Source organism: Furipterus horrens, unplaced genomic scaffold (genome assembly GCF_987537825.1).
Source record: "Furipterus horrens unplaced genomic scaffold, mFurHor1.1.pri manual_scaffold_4, whole genome shotgun sequence".
Taxonomy (NCBI): domain Eukaryota; kingdom Metazoa; phylum Chordata; class Mammalia; order Chiroptera; family Furipteridae; genus Furipterus; species Furipterus horrens.
In genome coordinates this window covers 68,315,353-68,338,158 of record NW_028327174.1, presented here as the reverse complement: position 1 = coordinate 68,338,158, position 22,806 = coordinate 68,315,353, and positions in this window count along the sequence as shown.

Below are 22,806 nucleotides of genomic sequence, written 5' to 3'. Positions count from 1 at the left end.
TGACTACTGTTAAACTTTGTTTCTGATGTGACCAAATGTTGAATTTAAAAATCCAGGTATAGGGAACTGGATCTGTAACCAAAAATATTTATAAACAATTAATAGGCATTCTTAAAAATTTAAAGAACACTCAAATTTGCAAAAATTATTAGATTCTTTAATTTTTCATATAATGCATAATAATTATTAAAGAATATAATGTGGTATTTCCAGAGCTTAATCAAACATTCCATTTTAAGTTTCTGTGTGATTCCTGGCCAAGAACCATTCACTACTTGTTTGTTTTTTTCCATTTCCAATACTAGCAATTAGGTTTCTTTTTAGGTCATGTTCCACCAAGAAACAAAACTGTATTACTTCTCAAGAAATGCTAAATAAATAATGACATGTACTATAGGAGATACAGACTTAAATGCTTATAAAACTCAGCTGACATAAATGAAAAAAGAGAACCATTTAAAAAATGCAGACTTATGTGACTGTTCTTTTACTATAACTAACATAATGATTCAAGTGTGATAATAAAAGGCAACTAACCTTGGTTTCATCTGGGAAATAACAGGGAGTGATTAAAAATGCAGAAAAAAAGAGGGGGAACATATTTAGCTAATTCTTGTCACAGGAATTTTTAAAGAGAAGCTACAGATCTTTTTTCTCCTTTTCTCTTTTTAAATATATGACTTCTCTCCATTTTTAAAGTTTGGCTAGTTTTTTAAATGCCATGTAGACCACACAAAATATGTCAGCAGGCTGATTAACCCCAGAGTCAGCCATTTTGTGAAGTCCTAAAATAATTTTCTTTTGCATTTTTAAATTAAATTTACTGGGGTGACATTGGTTAATAAAGTTATATGGGTTTCAGGGGTACAGTTCTTTAAACATCATCTGTATATTGTGTTGTGGGTTTACCACCCTAAGTCAAGTCTCATTCCATAACCATTTATCCCCTTATACCCCCTCTGACCTCCTCCAACCCCGTTTTCATCTGGTAATCACCATACTGCTGTCTGTCTATGAGGGTTTTTTAAATCCTTTCACCTTTTTCACCCAGCCCCCCAACCCCCTCCACTCTGATGGCTGTGAGTCTGTTCTCTGTATTTATGAGAAGTCTTGCATTCACAATAATCAACTTCATTGAGATGCTATGCTAAGCCAGTGTTCTCCAAGGAGGGGGGAGGAGAGAGAGAGACAGAGAGAGACAGAGACAGAGACATTGAGGTCAAAATGTTTTATTAAGGGTAAGCAGTCAAAGCTCAGAGAGCCGGCTGTGCTATACTCACCAGCTATAGCATATGAGCCTTACAACTCACGGGAGTCCCATTGCTTCTCAGTAAAATTAAAAATCATTGCAGACCACTAGGGTAGCTTATGATCAGCTGAAATGGCATCTTCAAAATGCCATGTGTCTGTTATTCAGGGTGGGGCAAAAGTAGGTTATGGATGTCTGTATGAAAAATAATATTATATAATAAATAATAATACAAGAATAAACTTTGTGTTTCACATACAACTGTAAACCTACTTTTGTTCTACTCTGTATCTTAATTTTACAAACCAATTACTTTGGAAAAAAACAAGGGCAAAATCAAAGGCTGATCTTAAAAATGGGGAGATTTATCCTATATCAGTGTCAAATCAGAATATTTTCTTGGAGCAATATTTGTTGTAACTTTTACATGAATTATTGGATTATAGAAGAGAATAAATGAATTGTTCTAGTGACTGTTGGAAATGTGGAGAAAACCTCATGCACAATGAGTTTCGATGAGAGCAGTTTTTATTAATTGCCTAGAGCCCCAGAGAATTATATAGACAGTGCCTGCTCTATTATGTCCCTACTTTGTGGAGCTGGGGGTGGCGCTCACAGTGGATGGACATATTTCATTCTCTGTCCTTCCCATGGAAGGAGTAAGTCATGCTGTGATCTCTGTAATGAATAGACAGTTTTCAGTCTGGTAGCTTTAAGCAAGCAACCATACATTCTGCAGATTTTATGATGGCTTGTTTCAGTTCATCAAATGAAAAGTCTTTAAATTGTTAAAATGTATTGAATTATTACTATGTTACTACTCTTACTAGATTTTTATATATATCATATTAAATCTACATAAAATCATTAAAATATCTCCATTTTTATACCAGTGAAAAATGAAGGGTCTAGTCAAGAAATATTTATCAATGACTCATGGGCATTGACAATTGGGTGGGGATTGACTGGGGGAGAAGGGGTGGAGTGGGTAGGGCAGGGGAAAGTAACGGGGAAAATGGGGACAACTGTAAAAGAACAACAGTGAAAAAGAGAAAAGATAAAAAAAAGGAGAGAGAGAGAGAGAGAAAAGAAAGAAAAGAAAAATGACCCTCAGAGTGGAAAATTTATGTGGCTGAGCCATGATCTAAACCTAGGTTTTCCTGACACCAAAACCTGGGTTCTTCACATCATACAACATTGTTTCTTGATTTACTCAATGCTTTTATTGAGCTCAGTAGTCTGGAAAGTTTGCAGTGAGATATGTTCAAACACAGTCTGCTTTTTCATTGCTTCTTTTTAAGTTTATTGACCTCTTAGAGTGCTGACTTCTTTTTCTTTTCTCTTTTCATTAACAAAAGATCTGAGGTCTTAAGTATTATGCAAATAGGCAACATAACTAGAAAAAAAATACTGTGAAGCTTCCTAAGGGGAAGAAGCATCCTGAAGGAAATCCCATTTATTTAGATGCTTGAATTCTGGAAAAATCCTATGGTTTTTAACTACCATCTACATGCTGATTTTATCTTCAGCTCTCCACATCTCCATTGAGCTGTAGAGTCTTAAAGCCTATTGCCTAATTGACATATTCAAAGGAACTTCAAACATTGAAAATCCAAAGCAGATTTTTCCTCCCAAATTTGCTCCTCAATTGTTCCTTCCTATCCTAAGAAATGATGCAACCATCTACTGAAAACTGTGAAGTCATCCTGAGTCTTCTTTCCCCTCACTTCCCAGCTCTAATTTACTAGAAGTCATATAACTTTACCTCCAGAGTATATGCCAAATCTGTCCATTTCTTTCCATCTTCATTATACCAACATAGTCCCAGCCATCATTTTCTCTTGCCAGGACTCTCACCGTATCTTGCTAACAGTCTTGCTACTTTCACTCTTGTTCATCTATTACCTATTTTCCATCAGCAGACAAAGGAATTTTCATTTAGTTTCTTATTCTCTAGCTGCAGCTGGCTACATTTCAGTTATTTGAAAATGCCTTGGATAGTCTTGCTTATTGTATTTGCCTTAACTTAGCTGCCATCTAGCTATATAGTTAGATTAAAGACTTATATTTCCCTCTTTTTGCTTTGATTCATTTAGGTATGACTATAAACTTATGGCAATGATTTTTTAAATAAACATATTATTCATTCCATTCCACACACAAAAATATTAGTTGTCAGATACAAAGATGTGTCACATAGACCCTCTTTGAGAAAGAACTCACTACCCAGCTGCAAATATGTGGTTAGCTATCTTTTCATGTCAGCTTTATCAGGGTCAGCCTCAGCTTTCTAGCTGAGGTCATGCTGTTCTTGGGGTTCCACAGCCAATGAATGGGCAAGGTGATTTTAGCTGAGGTCATAATTTTCTTCTAAGAACAACCTTCAGCCAATGACTAAATGAAATAAGGAGACAGAGACTAGTCATTTATGTCCAAGATGAGAATTCTCTAATGGGAAACCTTTGCTCTAGTGCTCCCCATTGGGCTGAATTAACTTTATCAAGTCAGCAATGTGCTCTGATGGCGCTCTGGGTGCAATCCTGCTTCCTCCCTTTTCCTTTCACAGGTGTTACTTCCCATTAAGTGTTTTTCATTGTTAATTTTATCTCAGAATCTGCCTTACAGATAACCTGACCTAACCTCCCACTTATGTACTAGGCACATTCTGGCCACAAGATTCAGAGGGAGCCAAGTAACAAATAAAAATGCAACAATCTTACATTTTAGACAGGAGAGACAGGGTACAAACCAATATGTAACAAGGAAATATCATAGAGAAAGAATATCTATTAAGAAAATGAAAGCAATGAGATAGGAAATGACTGGGATCAATTTAGATTAGTAGATTAGGGTGGCACTCCCTGAGTACTGACATTTGAGCTAAAAATCTGAATGTCAGAAAACATCAGTTCTCCAAATATCTGGGATAAAAGCATTGAGGAGGAGTAAACAGCTAGTGCAAACGCCCAAAGAGAGGACTGAGTTTAACATGCTTGAAATAAGAGAAAACCAAAGTAGCTCAAATACTTCCCACATGCTAGGCCCTGGGATAAAATCATTGGATTCCTTATTTTGTTTAATATTCATTCATAGCAACCACGTGAAGTTGGCACTTGCATCAGTTAGAGTTCCAACAAGAAACAGGTAACACACTTAATGAAAATCTGTGAAGGTCTTCTGGGGACTGGGGGGTGGGTTAAGGTAATCTATAAGAGATGGTGAAGTACCCATGCACAGTTGTATGGGAAGCCAATCCTGCCCCTGCTTGTTACTCAGGTCTGAGGGAACAGGAGGGGAGCTGGGGTGAGCCGAAGCCATGAGAGAGAAGCCAGTAGATTGAAATGTAGCCTTAGGGAGAGACTACAAGGGACCACCCCACCTCATACCCATAGTGAGGAGGGAAACAGACACCCTCAACCTCTCTCACCCCCTTGTCCATTAATCTGCTGTCATTGCCGCATTTACTAAACCAAACCAGGAGCCCGGCTGGAACGCTACACTGGAAGTCAGCCTCCCAGGCCACAGGACCAGGTGAAGAAGGTTAGAAAATGGATCTGAGGGCAACAGAGAAAGAATTTTGTACAGTATTATTGTCATCTTCATTTTCCAGGGCAGGAAATTACAGCTTTAACTGATTCTAAGATGATTTTTTTTTCACATTTTAACATATCTGAAATAGAGATATGCTTTACTATCAATATAGTGTCACAGTTTAACTGGCAGTATTCTTTGTACATTCTTAGGGCCACATAAGATGAAAGAGTGTTTTACAATTAATGAAATATTTTCTTTTGTAAAATCTGGTAACCAGCTCAAGGTTAGGTATCTGGAGAAAGATAGAACTGTGATCTAAAATTGAAAAATACTGGGGACAAGATTGGGAAAGAGAAGCCTTTGCTTTCCTACTCTCTCTCTCTCTCCTTCCCACCTGCCTTGCCTCCCTTTCTCCTCTCTCTCTACCTTTTATAAAAGAGCATCTTGTTTCTCTATAATCTTGCTTGTTCAACCTGATGTTGACCTTGGCTTGGCAAAGCTGTCACTGTCATACTCTGTCTTCAGTGAGGTCATGGTCTAGACATTGGTGCTGTGAGGAGCAAAGGGTGAGGTTGCTTTCCTAACAGGACATGGTCTTTTCACCTACTTTGCATATGATCTGTAAGTCAAGTAGATTAGATGCTACTTTCTGTTACTGGTAACTTGAGATTTTACTGTGTTTACAATGGAAGAACTTGCTCTAAAAGACATGTGGCTCTATTCCAAATTTTCTTTCACCTAATGTAAAGCTCTGGCTCCCTCTAGCCTAAATATATGAGTTGTTAGCTTACCTACAAAACCAAATCTGAAGAGCACGTGTAAGACAACAGGTGTGTCCAACCCTTTGTTCAGTCTCTATTTTAACACTTTATCTTCTGGAGGTATCTAAGGGATTTTGTCAAATGAGGTCAATTTAGAAAATATAATTTAAAATCTGCTTTACATGTTCTGGTGACTCTGGAATGCATGAAGGACGAAAATGCAATTCCTTGGCTGTTCACCCTAAACCATCCTTAATTTGGCCTTTCCCTGCCTCTGACTTTCTTCCACAGCCCTGTGTCCCTCTGCCATCACGCCTCTCCCGAGTACACAGCAGGCCTCGCACAGCCACATCTTTGCACTTCTCCTTTCCTTTGACTCACACTGTCCCATATTTGTCTTTGCTCAAACCAGTGGTAAACATTCTGTTTTCACTTGCTTTCAGTTGCTTGTGACCAGGAGGTAGATGGCTTTAGAAAGCAAAGACAAAATGTTCCTTTTCTAATTGCACCAAGTATTCAATTCTCATGTGACTCTTTCCTTTGAAGAGATAAAAAATTAATTATAATACAAAAGGCTCCTTTAATCTCATTATTTCCAAATCTGCGATTCTCTGATTTTCTGCACCCTTATGTTCTTTTCAGCCATCATGGCATCATTCACAGGTGCCTTTGAGAATTTGCCTCCTGCTCCTGCCTCCACGTGTTCACCACAGTTCTTCACTCTACACTGCAAGGCTTCCCCAGTAATCCCTCCCACCCCATCACAGAACAGTAACATGTGCCTGTAAAGACTCCAAGTGTATGCATCTCCTTATCTTGCCAGGCCTCCATTTGAAGGTCTTTCCATTTTGCTTAGTAGAACATACTCAGGGAGCCAAATCTTGATTAGATCTGCAACAGTAGCTTCTTTTTACACACAAGACAGTACACTCACACATTCCTGTGAGTGAGGACACTGAGCACATTCATCAGTAGAGAGTATAGTAAATTATACAATGTAGGGTTTTGTTTTTACTGTTTTTCTCTTATCCTTTGGCAAAGAAAACAAACAAACAAAACAGCTGGATGCTGGAAGTGATGGCATAGGTGGAGCTTTAGTAATCCTTTGGTTAAGACCTCTAGGATTGTGAGTTAGAACAGTGTTGGCAGAATCTGGACACTGAGAATCTTTAAATGGTCATCATGCTAAGAATTCATGTTATTTATGCTTGCTAGATTTTCACATGGCTAAGAGCCTTACTAGTAATAGTGCATGAGATACTGTGGGGGATAGGCAGGCATGGTTCAAAAGACTTTGACCGCTGTGTGGAGCCGCCTGCCCTGGGCCTTAACCAGCAGGTTAGTCTTCCATGCTTGCTCTGAATCCCACCCTCCAGGAGATTTTAAAGATAGAATAGAAATACAAAGTGGCTTTTAAGGAAAAGGAAACCTGCTCTGTTTTTCTCTAAACAGCCCCAAATTCTTGTCAGTAGGATGTAAAAAACAAAACAATTGAGTAAGAGTAAATGTTTCTGAACTTGTGTAAAATACCTGGGCACTTCTCCCTGTTCTGATCTGCATTTCCCTTTGTTATGACTCCCAACCATTTGGTGAAGGGCTGCATGTTTTTTCTTATGCATTTCTCATGTAGAAAGTAGATAAAAACCCTGGCTAATAAAGAAACGAGGGCGCTTTTCCTCAGAGAAAACCCTCTCCCTTCCTTCCTCAGATGGTGAGTGTCTGAGTAGTTTCTTCATCCATTCTGAGCAACCCAGAGTCCCTCTCAAGATATACTTCCAAATCTATTAAAATAATTGTTCTAAAAATTAATTTGCTGATTCACCAGCTATTTGGTTTTGGGAAAACTGTACATTCCACAAATGATAGCACTGTCCCTGACATTAAACATAAATAGAAAGAGGAACAATTTTTAAAAAATTGGTTCTAAGTTGTATAAGAAATTATTTTAAAACTTAGTGGCTAAAAACTATTAAACATCATATCAACAGTGTATGGGGTTCAGAACTTTGGGAGCAGGTTGCTGGGTAGTTTTGGCTCAGGAAATCTCTTGATGTTGCAATCAACATGCTGGCCAGGGTGGTGGTCATCTGGAAGTCTGACAGCGGCTAGAGGACCCTCTTCCAAGCTGACTCACTCACATGGTTATCTCTTGTTCTACAACACTAAAGTCACAAGGTTAAGACAATAGGATGATTTGCTATAAACAGTGATTTTATATCCATAGAACTTGGGGATGGAAATTTAGAAATAAATTATTGCCAGAATCAAAGCTAAATATTCTTAACTCTTATTGTTCTAAATGTCCTCAAGAACATTTGGGACATTCTTATTATCTTCATTTTTATTTTAACACTTTTGAGTCTAGAATCCATCTAAAAACTATATATAAATATACCCATTCTTAACAAGAGTAGCATTCCCTCTAGCTCCTATATTCAAGCAATACTTGGCTAAAGATCAAGGATACTCCCTTCTATATGCCAGGTTCTAAAATAATTAATTGATACTTTGTATGAACCTGTAACTGAAAAGTTTAGAACTCTAAGATATAGTCATTAATTAGAAGGTTTTCTATTTGAAGTTCCTTCGCCTTTTACTTTCTACTCAAGATAATGTTTATTAATTGTGACAGAGTTGGTTGATTCTCTGCCAAAAAATTCATGCTCCCATTTCTATATTATAGCTACCACTGGTCAGGGGCTGCCCTGTCATTGACAACATCTCCCAGCTCCCTCCCATCTCATACCTTCCACACATCCTGGTGTGGCTTCCTGACTTGTTCTTCCCAATGGAATGGAGATTTTAGAAAGCGGGTGGGTTTTGAGTCCTGGAAAAGAACCTGGAGGATGATGGACCCACAAAATGGAAGAACCTGGGTTCCTAAAGATCATCCACAACTAGGAATGCTCTCACTGGACTGGCACATGATCACGATATAAACTTTTGGTGTGGTTAACCACTGAAACATGAGTATTTGCTTTTTTCAGCAATAAGCAATCTCATTCAGTCATAATGAGTTATTGCCTGCACTAGTTTCTCAGCCATTTGCTGATATTTTTTTCTTCAATTTTTCAAATGTTTGAACAGAACTAGGGATATCCCTGCCCTACTTCCATCTTCAGAGGCACAGGCAAAATGGAAAGATGGCAAGATGGCAAAAACCCGAGATCCGTGGGCCATTCACCCAGATAGTCCAGGGTTCCCCTGGACAATTTCTCTAAACTGCTCATTGTCCCTGTAAAATAAAATCATGTGAATAATGCAAGTTGTAATTGACTTGGGCTAGCAAAACACACAAGACTCTGGAGTTGACTTATTTCTACCACAAATTGTGCTGTGTGACCTTAGACAGGTTTCCTAACCTTTCTCAGCTTCAGTTTCCACCGTGTGAGGGGAGGAGGTTAGATTGAAAACCTCAAAGTTCCCCTACAATGAAATTAAAATAAAGATAATTACAATGCTTTGAAAGGAAGACTAAACAATTATGCTATATTTTATCCCATTCCCTACGACTAACTCAGCTAACCATACTAATAGCATATTTTAAGAAAGGCATGACATCTGGGACAGTAAGGAAGAAAATAATAAACATTAATTAGTTGGCTCTGGGAGTGTATGTAAAAAACAGAAAACTGAAACAACAGATACAGATAACATTATCTAACTTCACATGGTTAATAAAAAGGCGGGGTGGGGTAGTTCTGGCAAAAAGTATAACTTACACTTGAGAAGAGAAGTTGATTCTGACTCAGAACTTGAACCATCCTAAACAAGTGTTTATTCCAAGTAGAATAAAGGTGGAATGCCTGGGCTGGGACAGCTAACTGTTGGGATGTGACTTACCCTGTACAGCCCTTGGTGTGTTACTTAGCTCCAAATAATTCATGGGCCTTAGATTCCTTGCTAAATAGTCAAATTTAAGACAAGATAAAATTCTTGGAGTGGCTTAAAACTGTCAGGTAGCCTTGTGTTGAGTAATCACCTGGAGGCTATTCTAGGATTAAACAATGGGTTTATTGAGGGAAAAGGGGTGAGGGGGTTGGAGGGAAGAGGAAACTCCTGGATCAACTCTAGGGCCTGTTGGAGTAAGAGAAATTGGGGGAGGATGTGACTCCTGGTCCACCTTGTGAGGCCTATCAGAGCAAGGGGAAAGGGGAGTGGAAACTCCCTGTCACCCACCTGAGCCCCTAGGAATTACCTGCCTGAGCACCTGCAGAGTGTCTGCATCTCTACACTTTGCCAAATGCACATTTCAGTTAGGGTGAGTTTTCCAATCAACACATTCAGCAGGTTAGTTACATCTTCCTGCTTTCCCCCCACCAGCCCAGTCAATATGTGGTACTGTGAGAAACGCTCACAATAAAAACTGGGACACAGGACTTGAGCAGTAAAACGAGGCCTTTATTCACGAGTCTGCAGAGCCGGGCGCACCCTCACAGCCAGGAGAATGTGCGCGCCAAGTAGACAAAGGAAACTGATTTTATAGTCTTAGCTTCCCCACCCTGAAATTGCCACCCTAAAGTGATTATCTTTTCCACCCTGAAATTGCCACCCTAAAGTGATTATCTTCCTTGCCCTAAAGTGAGAGGATTATCTTCCCCGCCCTAACGCAATTAGCTCCCCCTCCCCTCTCCTTCTTCCCCGTTTCTCCATTACTGGTTACTCCGGAGTTACAATCTAACACGGTTATCTAAATGCCCCTTCTGTGGTTTGTAGATATGCCAGTGATGTCAGCTCCCTTCTCAGAGACCCTCTAATTACATTTGCCCTTTGTTACTAATGACTTTTCACTGGTTTGAGAGTCACTATGTCCTTGTTTCTAACAGTACTATGTCCGTCAACATTTCTTCTGGGAATGAGCAAAGTCCCTTTTTATTTCCTATAGAAGAGGCTGGGACCAGGTTAATTTGCATATGGTTCATTTGCATACATCAAAAGTCCAGGTGGGCAGTCCAGCTGCCACCATGTTCTGACAAAAATCACACAGGCTTCTATGAATTCTCTGGATCTGTTACAGAACCCCTGGGCTACTCCAATTAAAACAGAACCCACAGGCTGTTTAGTTAGGGGCCTTATTGCCCACCGCCAGAATTATAACTCTAAATAACAGAGTTTAGTGAAAAGAAAAAGAATTGTTTATTTAATAGCTATATAGATTTAGATTATCTGTGGATTTCTGCCATTAAGTCTTATTTTCCTTAAAGCACCCAAAAACACATATTTCTGCCTCCCCCTACCAAACCAGGCTAGTTTTAGAAAAGTTAGAGATACCATTTCCCTACTTCCTAGACGCAGTTCAGCTTTACTGGTAGCTGCCAATCATTCAATTCTGATTGGGGGAGGTCTTGTCTGTGTTAAGGGGCTTTCAAGCTTTTAATCCAGAACCTGGATTCTCAGCCTTCTTATAAACTGCATATAGTTCTCCCTTTTCAAAACCACATGGTCAGTCCCAGTAAAAATGTCTGCTGCTTATTTTTAAATCCCTGACTGCGTCCTGTGAGGCAGTTGGCATGGTCCCCAGTTCTGACCATTCACAGAACCTCACACAGACTCTGTGTGCTTTTTCCATACCATCCCTGGTCCAAGACCCCTCCCATCTCCTTGAGGCCTTGGAAGCAACCAAGCCATTTGTGTAACAAAGACACTAGCCCCTAGCCTCAGGCATGTGAAGGCATCCTGAAAGCTGCTTCCTTCTCCCCAACCCCCAGCCTCAAGCTCTGGGGGGTTTTGGACACCCCCCTTCTGTAACAGATCCACCAAGAATTATAGCATCATCCAGGGCTGCAGAAGAATATATGAATTTAGTACTGTGATTTGGCTCCAGGTTGACCCAGTGTTGCCTTTAGACATAGGTAGATGGGGCAAAAGGGGCCCCTACCTTGAACCCCCCACGTTAGAGGATTCCACACATTAGAGGGTCCTGCTCTGGCCCTTCTCTGGCTATGTTCCTTCCCTCAAAGCAATCAAGGGCAGGCACCACCCAGAGTTAGTGTCCTCCAACCTTTCTGGACTATGCTCTAGATTAAGCACAGCCCAGAACCCCCTACCCAAATGGTTTTGAACCAGTGTCTAGGCCTGTGAGGACCTCTTGCCCGGTCTGTTCTCCCAAGGAGGCTTGTGATGCTAGTGTGTGCTACTAGTATAGGCTCATTTGGCCAAAGGGTGGCTGTTTATAGTCTGTGGAGGGAGATGTGGTGTCTATACACAAGCAGGTGGGGCCCCTTATGGTGTAAAAGAAAGGTGGGGTAAAGCATTCCAGGGTAGAGATCAGATTCTAGCTTGGAACTTTGAGGAATTAGAAAATTCAAAATTCAAACCTTACCTTTCAGATTATTTTGACCGTTAAATTTGTCAAGGCAGCGGAAAATGTTTTATCTAACAGATTTGTAGCTTAGTTATTATTAAATATTTGACATATGATATTTGAATCTTCACTTACAATTTTGTTCTGGGCTCCACAAATGTTATGAGTGGGACTGAGTGACCAACTTTGCATGATAGCACAAGAAAAAGTTGGATGGTACCTTTGCCCCCAAGCATTGTGATCTCTTCACCTGAATTAAGGCTACTTAACTTCCCTTGGAGAAACTTAGATCAACACAAGATATGTGTTTACAACTAATTTACATTGAAGTACAGATCTTTTGGTGTTATATTCTTGGTAGAGTAAAATTCTTTGCTAATGGTGCTCAATAAATAACAGGGGTCACTATTTTGGCAGCTGATGACTACTGAGTACATTTCCTTATGGTCACTTGGACACATTGTCTCTCAAAACACTAATTCTGTCTAGTGTCCTTCTTGGGGATTCACTTGGCCAAGAAATGTTCACATCCTAGTCTTGATCCTCAAATTCCTGCCTATCACTCAATCTTATACTAGTCAATTCTGAGGTAGCTGTTCAAGCAAATACTATTGGAGAGATCTATTCAAGGGATTCTTTTTACACAGCTGTTTGAATGCCAAGCTAGATTTTAATGGAGATGAAAGTCCTCTGGATTATCTCATGAATATAAAGTTGTTACTATAGTTTTCACTGAGTGTGAGTCGTGTGTAATCACTTTAGTTATAGCCTACTTGAATATTGTTAGCCTATAAATCAGTGCAAACAACATTTCAAAGTACTTTAGAGAGTTTTTGGGTGGGCTAAATTGATTGGAAGTTAAGATCCAAAAAGGTTTGTTGTTTTTCCCCTTGACAGTATATTCTAATGCCTTTTCTCTTTAAGTATAGAATTGAATGAATGAAAACAACAGATAGTATTCATTCATTTGGTATTCAATCCTTTGGGGCTCTTCTAAGAAAATGAAACTTTCTTCAAAGCTCCAGAAAGTTGCTAATCAGTAGGGTTGTCAAACTCACCTATCCAAGATAGGGGCCAAGCTGAAAGAATTTAAGTTAGTGGGAGAACATTTAAGCCTATATTTCACTTCCAGTCATTGATAGTCACTTAAAAAAACAAAACAAAACAAAACACTGTGTGGCAAAAATACTAGTCAGCCCAGTCTACACCCTCTGCCTTGGGGGTGACCTACATGGTGTGACTTAGAATTTCCAGCACACCAAGAAAATTTCTTTGGCCTTAAATGACTTGCTCATGTGAATGGAAAGGTGCACAAAATTCCACCATTTTAAAGGCAATCTTTTAGATTAACTTTTCCCCCTCTTCATACATGTCAGAAAAGAATAAAAGATTATGCCTGTAAAAGTGTAGTGTAATTACTGGAAATAGATCAAGAATTTTTTGGTCCATGAGTGTTCAGGGTGCTGGTGTGAAAGGGAGAGTACCATTACTAAAAAGAAGGGCAAAAGGAGACTGGGAAACAGAAATAATGTTCTTCTAAAAGAATCGCCTGTGTTTATTCAGCTACGACCTTCAGGCATTCTTTAAGACTATCTTATTTGTTTCTCAAACAACATGGTGACTGAGGGATAGGTATTGTTCATACAGGAAACAACCTTGTCAAAGATCATGTACTGATAAGATGCAACTGAGACTCAAATCTAAATTCTTTTATTCAGAATTTAATGCTCTTATACCACACCTAGTATTTTCTAAATTGTGTTGCCCATCGGCAAATTAGTGGTAGTCTCAGCTCCATGTGGTTAATTATAAGTTCAATCAGTTGAGCACCTTATATTTATGATAAGCTCTTGGGCTCCAGAACCAGGTGGTCTGGGGTTAAGTCTCAGTTCCATCAGTTACTGATTGTAAAATTTGGGCAAATTATTTACTCCCTTGGATTGTATCTTTAAGTAGGAATAATAATCTTACTTACCTTATGGAATTATTGTGAAGATGATGTCAGAGACTGTGTGTAAATTGCTTAGAACAATTCCTATCACACATAACTGCTCAATAATTCTTAGCTAGCCTACTTATTATCTCACTAAATCCTTCCAAAAACACTCTTATTCTTAGATAAGTAAACTTGACTCAGGAAAGTTAGGTGACTTATCTAAACTCAAGGTCAAATAAACTAGCAAGAAAGCTAGTTCATTCTACACTCAAAGTTGAGACCATACCTATCCATCCTGCACCTGGGTGGACAGATGGCATAAGTCTTCATACACACAGAATAAGTCCAGATTTTGAAAGCCATTGCCAGTCTAAAAGAGATTCTGTGGAAAATGATCAGGGCTATAAGCATCCACATTGGAAGTTTGTCTTCAAAAGATAACAGAGTTTGGGGCAAAGCCTCAGTTAGAACATTGACTGAGGGAAATACGGAAGGGAACAGATGGGTGAAGATGGGAGGGCATTGGCATTAAGAGATGGTTGATGAAAGGAAGCAGGCCTCAGGCAAGGGGACCACACGCTTTTTAATGTTTGTCTTAAGTTCGGTTTGGAGTCAGTGGAAACAACCACTCAGATTTACAGCTTGTAAAACAAAACTTTCTAATGCACTTTCTTATGCAGTGAAGATTATTCCATTTTCACAGTCTAACTCTCATTTTCCAGGTGATAAAATTGAAATTTAGAAAGATTAAATGAACAATTCAAGGCCACAACTAGTAGGTTGCTGAGACAGTGCTTGAACCTGGAGTCTTGTGATGGCAAAGCCCTTGGTTCTTTTCATTACGCAAGGCTGCCTCTTGAAGGCCAATTGCTGAGCACGAGGTACTAGGAATGGGAAGAAAATGAAAATGTGGGACTGAATATTTATGTAAGTAGTGGATTCCACACTATCTTTTGATTTAGCTAGTTTATAAATCTAATATAGAAGTGGCCTCTCTGAAAATCCAGTATTAGCTTGGTTTGTGAGTAAATACTAAACCTCAAAATATGCTTACTTGTAATCAGTTTATACTAATTTAATATGATGTTAAATTGCTCATAAAAGTTAAATATATCTCAGTAGCCTGAAATCTGACCAGAGTTTCCCAGGACTTTTTATTGTGTGTTCATAAAAGTTTATAAGCCCTGCAACTTGTTATTTCTGACTAAGTCTCTCTGCAAAGAAAATGAATTAATTAGAGACACTGAAGTGCTGTAATTTGGTGTCATTTTAAGAAATTGTAATCACAGAAAAATCCAAAATTCAAATGAGCCAAGTTCAGGCCTCATATTTAACTGTAGCACTAGTCAAAGCAATGGCAGGCCCAGAGTGAGGGGGAAGAATCTCGGTCTGTATGGAAACAATCAGATTCCTTTCCTCCCTCAAGAGCAGATGCATAATTAAAAATAGGACATAATTATTGTTCTCTTGTAAGGGAAAGAAAATTCAGCAAGCAAAAGGCAGCTGGAGAAATTAACCACAGGTGAAGGCAACTAGCAACTTGGGAGGTAACTTCCTCATGATTTACACTGCGGTATGAATTAGGCACCAGATGAGGAGCATATTGGTGCACAGCGTATGTAGCAGCTCATTCATATAAGAAGCAGCAGGAGGCTACTTTAATTTTTCAAATCATCATTATGCCAGTGAAAGACAAGAATGATTTTAGCAAAATATTAACTGAATTGTGAAGCCCAAACTAAAATGAAGCTTACTAATTTGCTGACCCCCACAACAGAAAACATATTTTACTTAAGCATACGTGTATATATATTTTTTATAACTTATAGTCTGTTTACTTCCAGGAGAGATTTGACACAACCTAACTCCAATCTAAAAAGAAAGTAAGCTCTGGATAAGAAAGCATGATCTGTATATATGCTGTCTACAAGAGATATACATGGGTTGAAAATGATGAGATGGAAAAAAAATATTCCAAGCAAATAACACAAAAATAAAGCTGTGGTAGCAATACTTATATCAGACAAAATAAACTTCAAAACAAAAGTCATAAAAAGTGACAAAGAAGATCACTACATAATATTTAAAGAATAATCCAACAGTAGGATATAATTCTTGTAAACATATATGCTCCCAACATAGGAGCGCCTAAATGTATGAAGAAAAACTTGGAAGACTTCAAGAAAGGTATTGACAACAACACAGCATCATAGGGGATTTTTAACACTTCACTGTCAACAATGGATAAATCTTCCAAATAAAAAATCAGCAAGGATATCGTGGCCCTGGATGACACTCCAGATCAAATTAACTTAATTGATATATATAGAACCTTTCACACCAAAGAAGCAACATATACCTTCTTTTCAAATGCACATGGAACATTTTCAAAGATAAGCCACATGATAGGACACGAAACAAGCCTCAACAAATTCAAGAAAATTGAAATCATATCAATTATGTGCTCAGATCACAATGGCTTAAAACTAGACACCAACCTCAAGGAAAAAACTGAAAAACATTAACATACATAGATATCAAATAATATGTTATTAAATAATAAATGGGCCAACAATGAGATCAAGGAAGAAATAAGAAAGTATCTGGAAACAAATGAAAATGAACACACTACAACCTAAAACCTATGGGACACAGCTAAGGCAGCACTGAGAGGAAATTTCATAGCAATACAGGCCTACCTAAAGAAGAGAGAAAAATCTCAAACAACCTAACCCTACATCTAAAAGAACTGGAGGGACAAAAACAAACAAAGCCCAGAGCAAGTAGAAGGAAGGAAATAATCAAGATGAGGGCAGAATTAAATGACATAGAGACTAAAAGAACAATTCAAAAGATCAATAAATCCAGGAGCTGGTTCTTTGAAAAGATAAACAAAATTGACAAACCTTTAACCAGAATCATCAAGACAAAAATAGAGAGGATCCAAATAAATAAAATCAGAAATGAAAGAGGAGAAATAATAACTGATATCACAGAAATACAAAGAATTGTAAGACATCACTATAAACAGCTATATGCCAAGAAATTGGATAACCTGGGAGAAATGGACAAATTTCCAGAAACATACATCTTCCAAAACTGAAGCGAGAAGAAGCAAAAAGCCCGGATAGATTGATAAGAACTAGTAAAATTGAAGCTAATCAAAAAACTCCTGGCACAGAAAAGCCCTGGACCAGATGGCTTCACAGGTGAATTTTACCAAACATTTCAGAACTATTTCAAAAAACTCAAGAAGAGGGAAGACTCCCAAACTTTTTATGAAGCCAGTATCATCCTAATTCCGAAACCAGGTCAAGACACAACAAAGAAAGAAAACTGCAGGCTAATATCGCTGATGAACATAGATGCTAAAATCCTCAACAAAGTATTGGCAAACCAGATCCAGCAATACATTGAAAAGATCATACACCATGATCAAGTGGGGTTCCTCCCAGGGATGCAAAGATGGTACAATATTCACAAATCAATAAACATAATACACCACATAAACAAAATGGAAGACAAAAACCACATGATCATATCAGTAGATGCTGAAAAAACATTTGATAAATCCAGCACTCATTTATGATAAAAACACTCAGCAAAGTGGGAATAGAGGCAGCATAACTCAACATAATAAAATCCATATGTGAGAAACCTATAGCCAACATTATACTCAATGGGAAAAATGAAAAGATTTCCCCTTAATATCAATAACAAGACAAGGGTGTCCACTCTCACCACTCTTACTCAATGTAGCACTAGAAGTTCTAGCCACAGTGATCAGACATGAAAAAGAGATAAAAGGCATCCAAATTAGAAAGGAGGAAGTAAAATTGTCATTATTTGCAGATGACATGATAGTGTACATAGAAAACCCTATGGTCTCCATCAAAAAAATTACCTGACCAAATAAGTGAATTTGGCAAAATAGTGGCACACAAAGTCAATATTCAGAAATTGATGGCATTTTTGTATACCGACAACAAACTATCAGAAAGGTAAACTAGAACGAAAAAAATTCCATTTACTGTATCAACAAGAAAAATAAAGTACCTAGGAATATTTTTAACCAAGGAGGTAAAAGGCCTGTGGGACCTAATGATCTATGGATTAACAAGCCCTCCAGGTGATCCTGATGCACACTGGATTTTGAGAACAATTGTTCTGGAGAACAGTTGGGGCATAGGCTGAAAGAATCCTGGGTGGCTGGATGACTACATGGAGCAGAGATTCCTTTCCTGTTCCCCTCATCAAGATCTTCAGGTCCTCTCTCCAGCAGCTAGCCTATCTTGACTAACACCACTTCCTTTTCCTTTTTCTATTATTATATTTCTCTTGGTAAATTTGACAATGTTCTGCTTTTGCCTTGGTCACCACAAGTCCTATGTAGAATAATGAAGGAATAAACCAAGTATCTGTTTCTTTTCCTTCAGGTTTTCCTATTTTATCACGTCCTGAATTTTCATATACTGTTCCATGCACCTAGACTGTTACCTACTGCTTACCAAGCAAACCACTACTCACCTTTAAGCATCTCCACATCTATGAAATCTTCGAAAACATGTAATATGATATGAGAGCTACCTTTTTACTTATCCTTATAAAATGTCTTGTCCTCTAAGGAACAGAGGTTCTCAAATACTCAAATTTTGTCATAAAATTTGACATAAGACACTCTTTATCATATACCACATTTTTTTCTGGTACATTTACTTTCTTTGGGGGGTAGGTTTTTCTCCCACTCTAAACATGTATTTACACTGAATTTGTGTCTTAGTTCTGTTCAATTGGAGTTTTCCCCCCAAATTTTTCTAAGTGGGCTTATTAGAAATTTTTAATTGGTTTCAGCATTGTAAAGTCATTGCCCTGGAGTTGTTTGCTGGCACATTGACTGTTGCATGGGATAAGTCTGTCTGTTGTGGGAGAGAAAGAGGCAAACACTCTGAGACAATAGTGTCAGTTCTGAAAAATATATAGCCCCTGGGTCCAGTCATTCCATGAATTTGGATCCACATCTCTGTGGTTTGGATAGTTCAATAAATTTTCTTCTTTTGCTTTAGATAGTTTGACTTGAGTTTCTGTCATTGGTTTTCAAAAGCTTCCAGCTGCTATGAATATGAAATCAATTTAGTTCATTTCTGAAAATGAGGGATTGCAATAGGCTTTCAGTTAGAGAAGGAAGAAGAGATACCTAGAAAAGTAGGAAGAAATGGATTTTTTAAGTGCAGCAGTTAGAGATATTATAGAAAAATGTCAGATGAATGAAGAAAGGCATTTCATTTAAGATAGGACAATGCTCCCAGACCTAATTTCTTATTTAATAGCTTCATGATTTCTGCCTTTCCCCCCACACATCTGTGATATTGTTTCTTTAAACTCAAAAAAATTTAGCCTAATTCTAAGCAGTAATGTCCACAAAATCATAGGTTGATTTACTAGGTAAAAATTTATTTATGGACCTCCTAATGTCATTGTGTTTGCTACAAATGATATGAATGTCACACTTTGAGAAATATTGAGATAGAGTATCAAGTCTTCTACAGACTGGGAGGGGAGCACAAGGTGGGTAAAAGAGAGAAGGAATCAACTTCCTTGTTCTATGTCTTGAATTTGCCAGCTTGAAAGCAGCCTTGCTGCCTTCAATTCATAGCGAAAGTATGTAACCCCTATTATATATGCACAATTAATGTGGCCACTATATGGTTACACCAATTGGTAAAACATTGAAATATTTCTGTGCAAACTAGAAAACACTCATTTCTCTGAGTCCGTATAATGTTCCAACACCCTGGGTACCTTGCCCCCACCTCATGACTCTCTGGTCACCCCATGCTTCAGTGAGGAAAGGGGACATACCAGTATAGCAGGCAACTTCCATTCTGATGGGTTGGTGCCCTTGCCGACTGGTTGTGAAGTAATCTGGAACCTGTGGATATACGCTTTGCCTTCTGTATGGATCACAGCAGTTTGCATTTATTGGTTTATTTTGTTGTTACTCATCTAAGGATAAGAACTATATTATACTTGTCATTTTCTCCAGTGTCTAATATGAGTGAAGTCTTCAAGTTGGAAAGAGGTAAAGAGATGGCCAAGACCTAGAACATACATTTCTGGCTGTTTGGCCCCTAATAATTGTGGTCAAGGAAAACATTCATCACCTGGCAGGAGGCAATCCAGTGCTATGCTTAGAGCCTGGAATCTTGAGTTAGCCTGCTTGACTTTAAACCCTCATTCTGTGTCCCATGCAAACTGAGTGTTCTTGGGTAAGTTATTTGTTGAATAGGAATAGTAATAGGACCTATCACATAGTGACGATATGATGATTAAGTGACAATACATATAAAGCACTTAGAATGGTACCTGACATATAGTAAGCAATCAGTATATATTAGCTATAATTACTACTGTTACTTTATGCAGATGTGAGAACAGCTCCAGGTGACAGTTACTCTATTACTCTAAAGCAGTGTTATATATGCAATCACACCATTTCCCACTTGTAAATAGGCATTTTACATATAAAGTTTCTGTGGTCAATTTTGGTTGAGAAATGCTGAATTAACCAAGATTAAATAAAGTTTCTTGCTGGATACATTAATATCCTGATATATTATATAAAACTCCAAAAGTTTTTTTTTTTTAATCAGTTAAAAAATTTTACCATCAAACTTTTTTAGTTGTTGTTGCTGAGGATACTTTTATGGAAATATCATACTGAGGATTTTAACCTCAATCCTTATATAAAAATCCCTGACCCTATTAACTGGATTGTATAAAACAAAACTGCAATGTGCTTTAAAAAATGTACTGAGTTTTAAGTGAACTAGATGCAGAATAGGCAAGTGACCTCCTTGGCCTCTTTCCCCTAAACTCATCTTGTCATTCAGATGGTGAGAAGAAGCAAGAAAAAAAAAACATAGTTAAAGAATCGAAAGTAAAAGTACCTTTCTCCCCAGTTATCAGGGGGGAGGGGGGAGGGAGGAAAGGGGCTAAGTAGGGGAAGGGTTTAGCAAAGGAACTAATATAAATAACCCATGAACATGGACAACGGGGTCGGGATGGACCGTGGGAGAAGGGGTGGGCTGGGTGGGGGGTAGCAATGAGGGAAAAAGTGGGACAATTGTAACAGAAAAACAATAAAAATAAAAATAAAATAAAATTAAATTAAATTAAAAAGTACCTTTCTCCCTTAAGCTTAGCAAACTCACCTAAGTCTTCTACCTCCTGCTCTCTAATTCAGCCCTAGTCCTTCTTATAACGGGGGTTTCCTCCCACACTGTAGTCAACTCCAGTCCTATCTTACTTATCAGTAGATTTTAGTTTCAATAGACATGTCAAAGAAAGACTCAGTTAAAAACAGGTATGTCACATAGCCACAAGAGACCGACCCTCTTGGCTCATCACACCACAAGCAATGATGTGCTTGTTGTTGACGCAGCAAATTAGTATCCTTCCTCATGTCTGGCGTCAGCAGGAGAGCTGAAGGCTCAAGTGTACCCCAAAACCTAGAATAAGGCCTGGCACAATTAACGTTCCATGTATGCTTGTTGAATTAATGAAAAGGTTGAAGATGAAGATTAAAGATAAATGTTTAGATAAGATATGGGAAGTAAATACCACATTTTTAATAGTGCTCATAATACAGCTGACATTCCACAAATTCTATCAATATTAAAACCATAAATTTAAAGTTACTTAATCAAATGCAATAATTTTTTTTCTTCAGCTTAGAGAGGAATTTTAACCATTTTGGGTTTTTCCTCTGCCTTTCATCATTCTACAAGTAGTTTCACATGAGGATTTGACTTTCTCATTTATATGTGTACATGTATGTTCTCCTTTGGTTATGAGATTTAATTGTGCTTACTCATTAGCATCCTTTTTCTCCCTTCAGTAAGTTTATGTCCCATTTCTCTCATTTGCTTCTCCCTAAAGTTAATTTTATTGGCAGTCATTTTGTCTTCTCATTCAATAATATTTTTTCAGGGTCTGGGAATTCTGCCTAATGCCCACGGTGCTCCCTGAAGGCAGAGTACACAACTGTGCAAAGCAAAGAGCATCTCTCTTCTACAAATTACAGCTTGCCTGATAAGGTATTCCTGAGTAGGCCCTTCCCTGCCAGTACCATCAAGTTGTCACCCTATTATCTCTGGTGTGGGGTGTCACAGAAGAGAAGTCTGAGGATGTCCTGACTTGGGTTTCTTTTTACTGTAGTTTTATTTTTAGACTTGGAAGCTTGAAAAAAATTTTAAATTTTCTTGATATTTAAAGACTTTACCAGATTTTGGTTACTTTACTCTTATTGATCTTGATTAGAAAACAGGAAGTCTTTTCAATATCTAATTTCAGTTTTCTTTTTAATTCTGAAAAATGTTCCTCATGTATACCCTTGAACATGTGTCCTGACATTTCATCTTATGCTTTTCAGAAAGGGTATTAATTTTGGTTAGATCGCTGTACAACTTTCCACATCTATCTTCTCTTATATTTTTGCTTGTTATGAATCCTGAATATTTTCCTGGAATCTATCCATTATTTCACTAATATGACTTTCCATAGGAATGACTATACTTTTTTGCCACTGCTATCAACATGAATAGTTTTAAAATCCAACTGAGCCTATACTTGCCATTCTTCTTTTCAACTTTAGAGGACATGTAATAGCTCTTACTCATTTTTCTTTGAGAGTTCATTTTCCGTACTCTTCTTTTTGTTGTTGTTGCGGGGTGTTTTATTATGGTAGTTTCAATACCCATAATTTCGTGTATCCAGGATGCTGGATTTGGGTTAATGTTCCTAGAACAACATAAAAGTGGGTCAAGAAGGGGGTGGGGGGAGCAAGATTTAAAAGACAGAACTGAGTGAGAAACCAGAGTCAAGATCCAAGGACAAAATCCAAACAAAGCAGCAGGGTGAAGATAGAGATCAAAGACCTGGTACAAAACGCTGGACTAGAAAGCAAAGTGCCTTTGGAATGAAGGGAGGAGGCTGAGTCTCGGATCTCTGAGACACTGTAGGG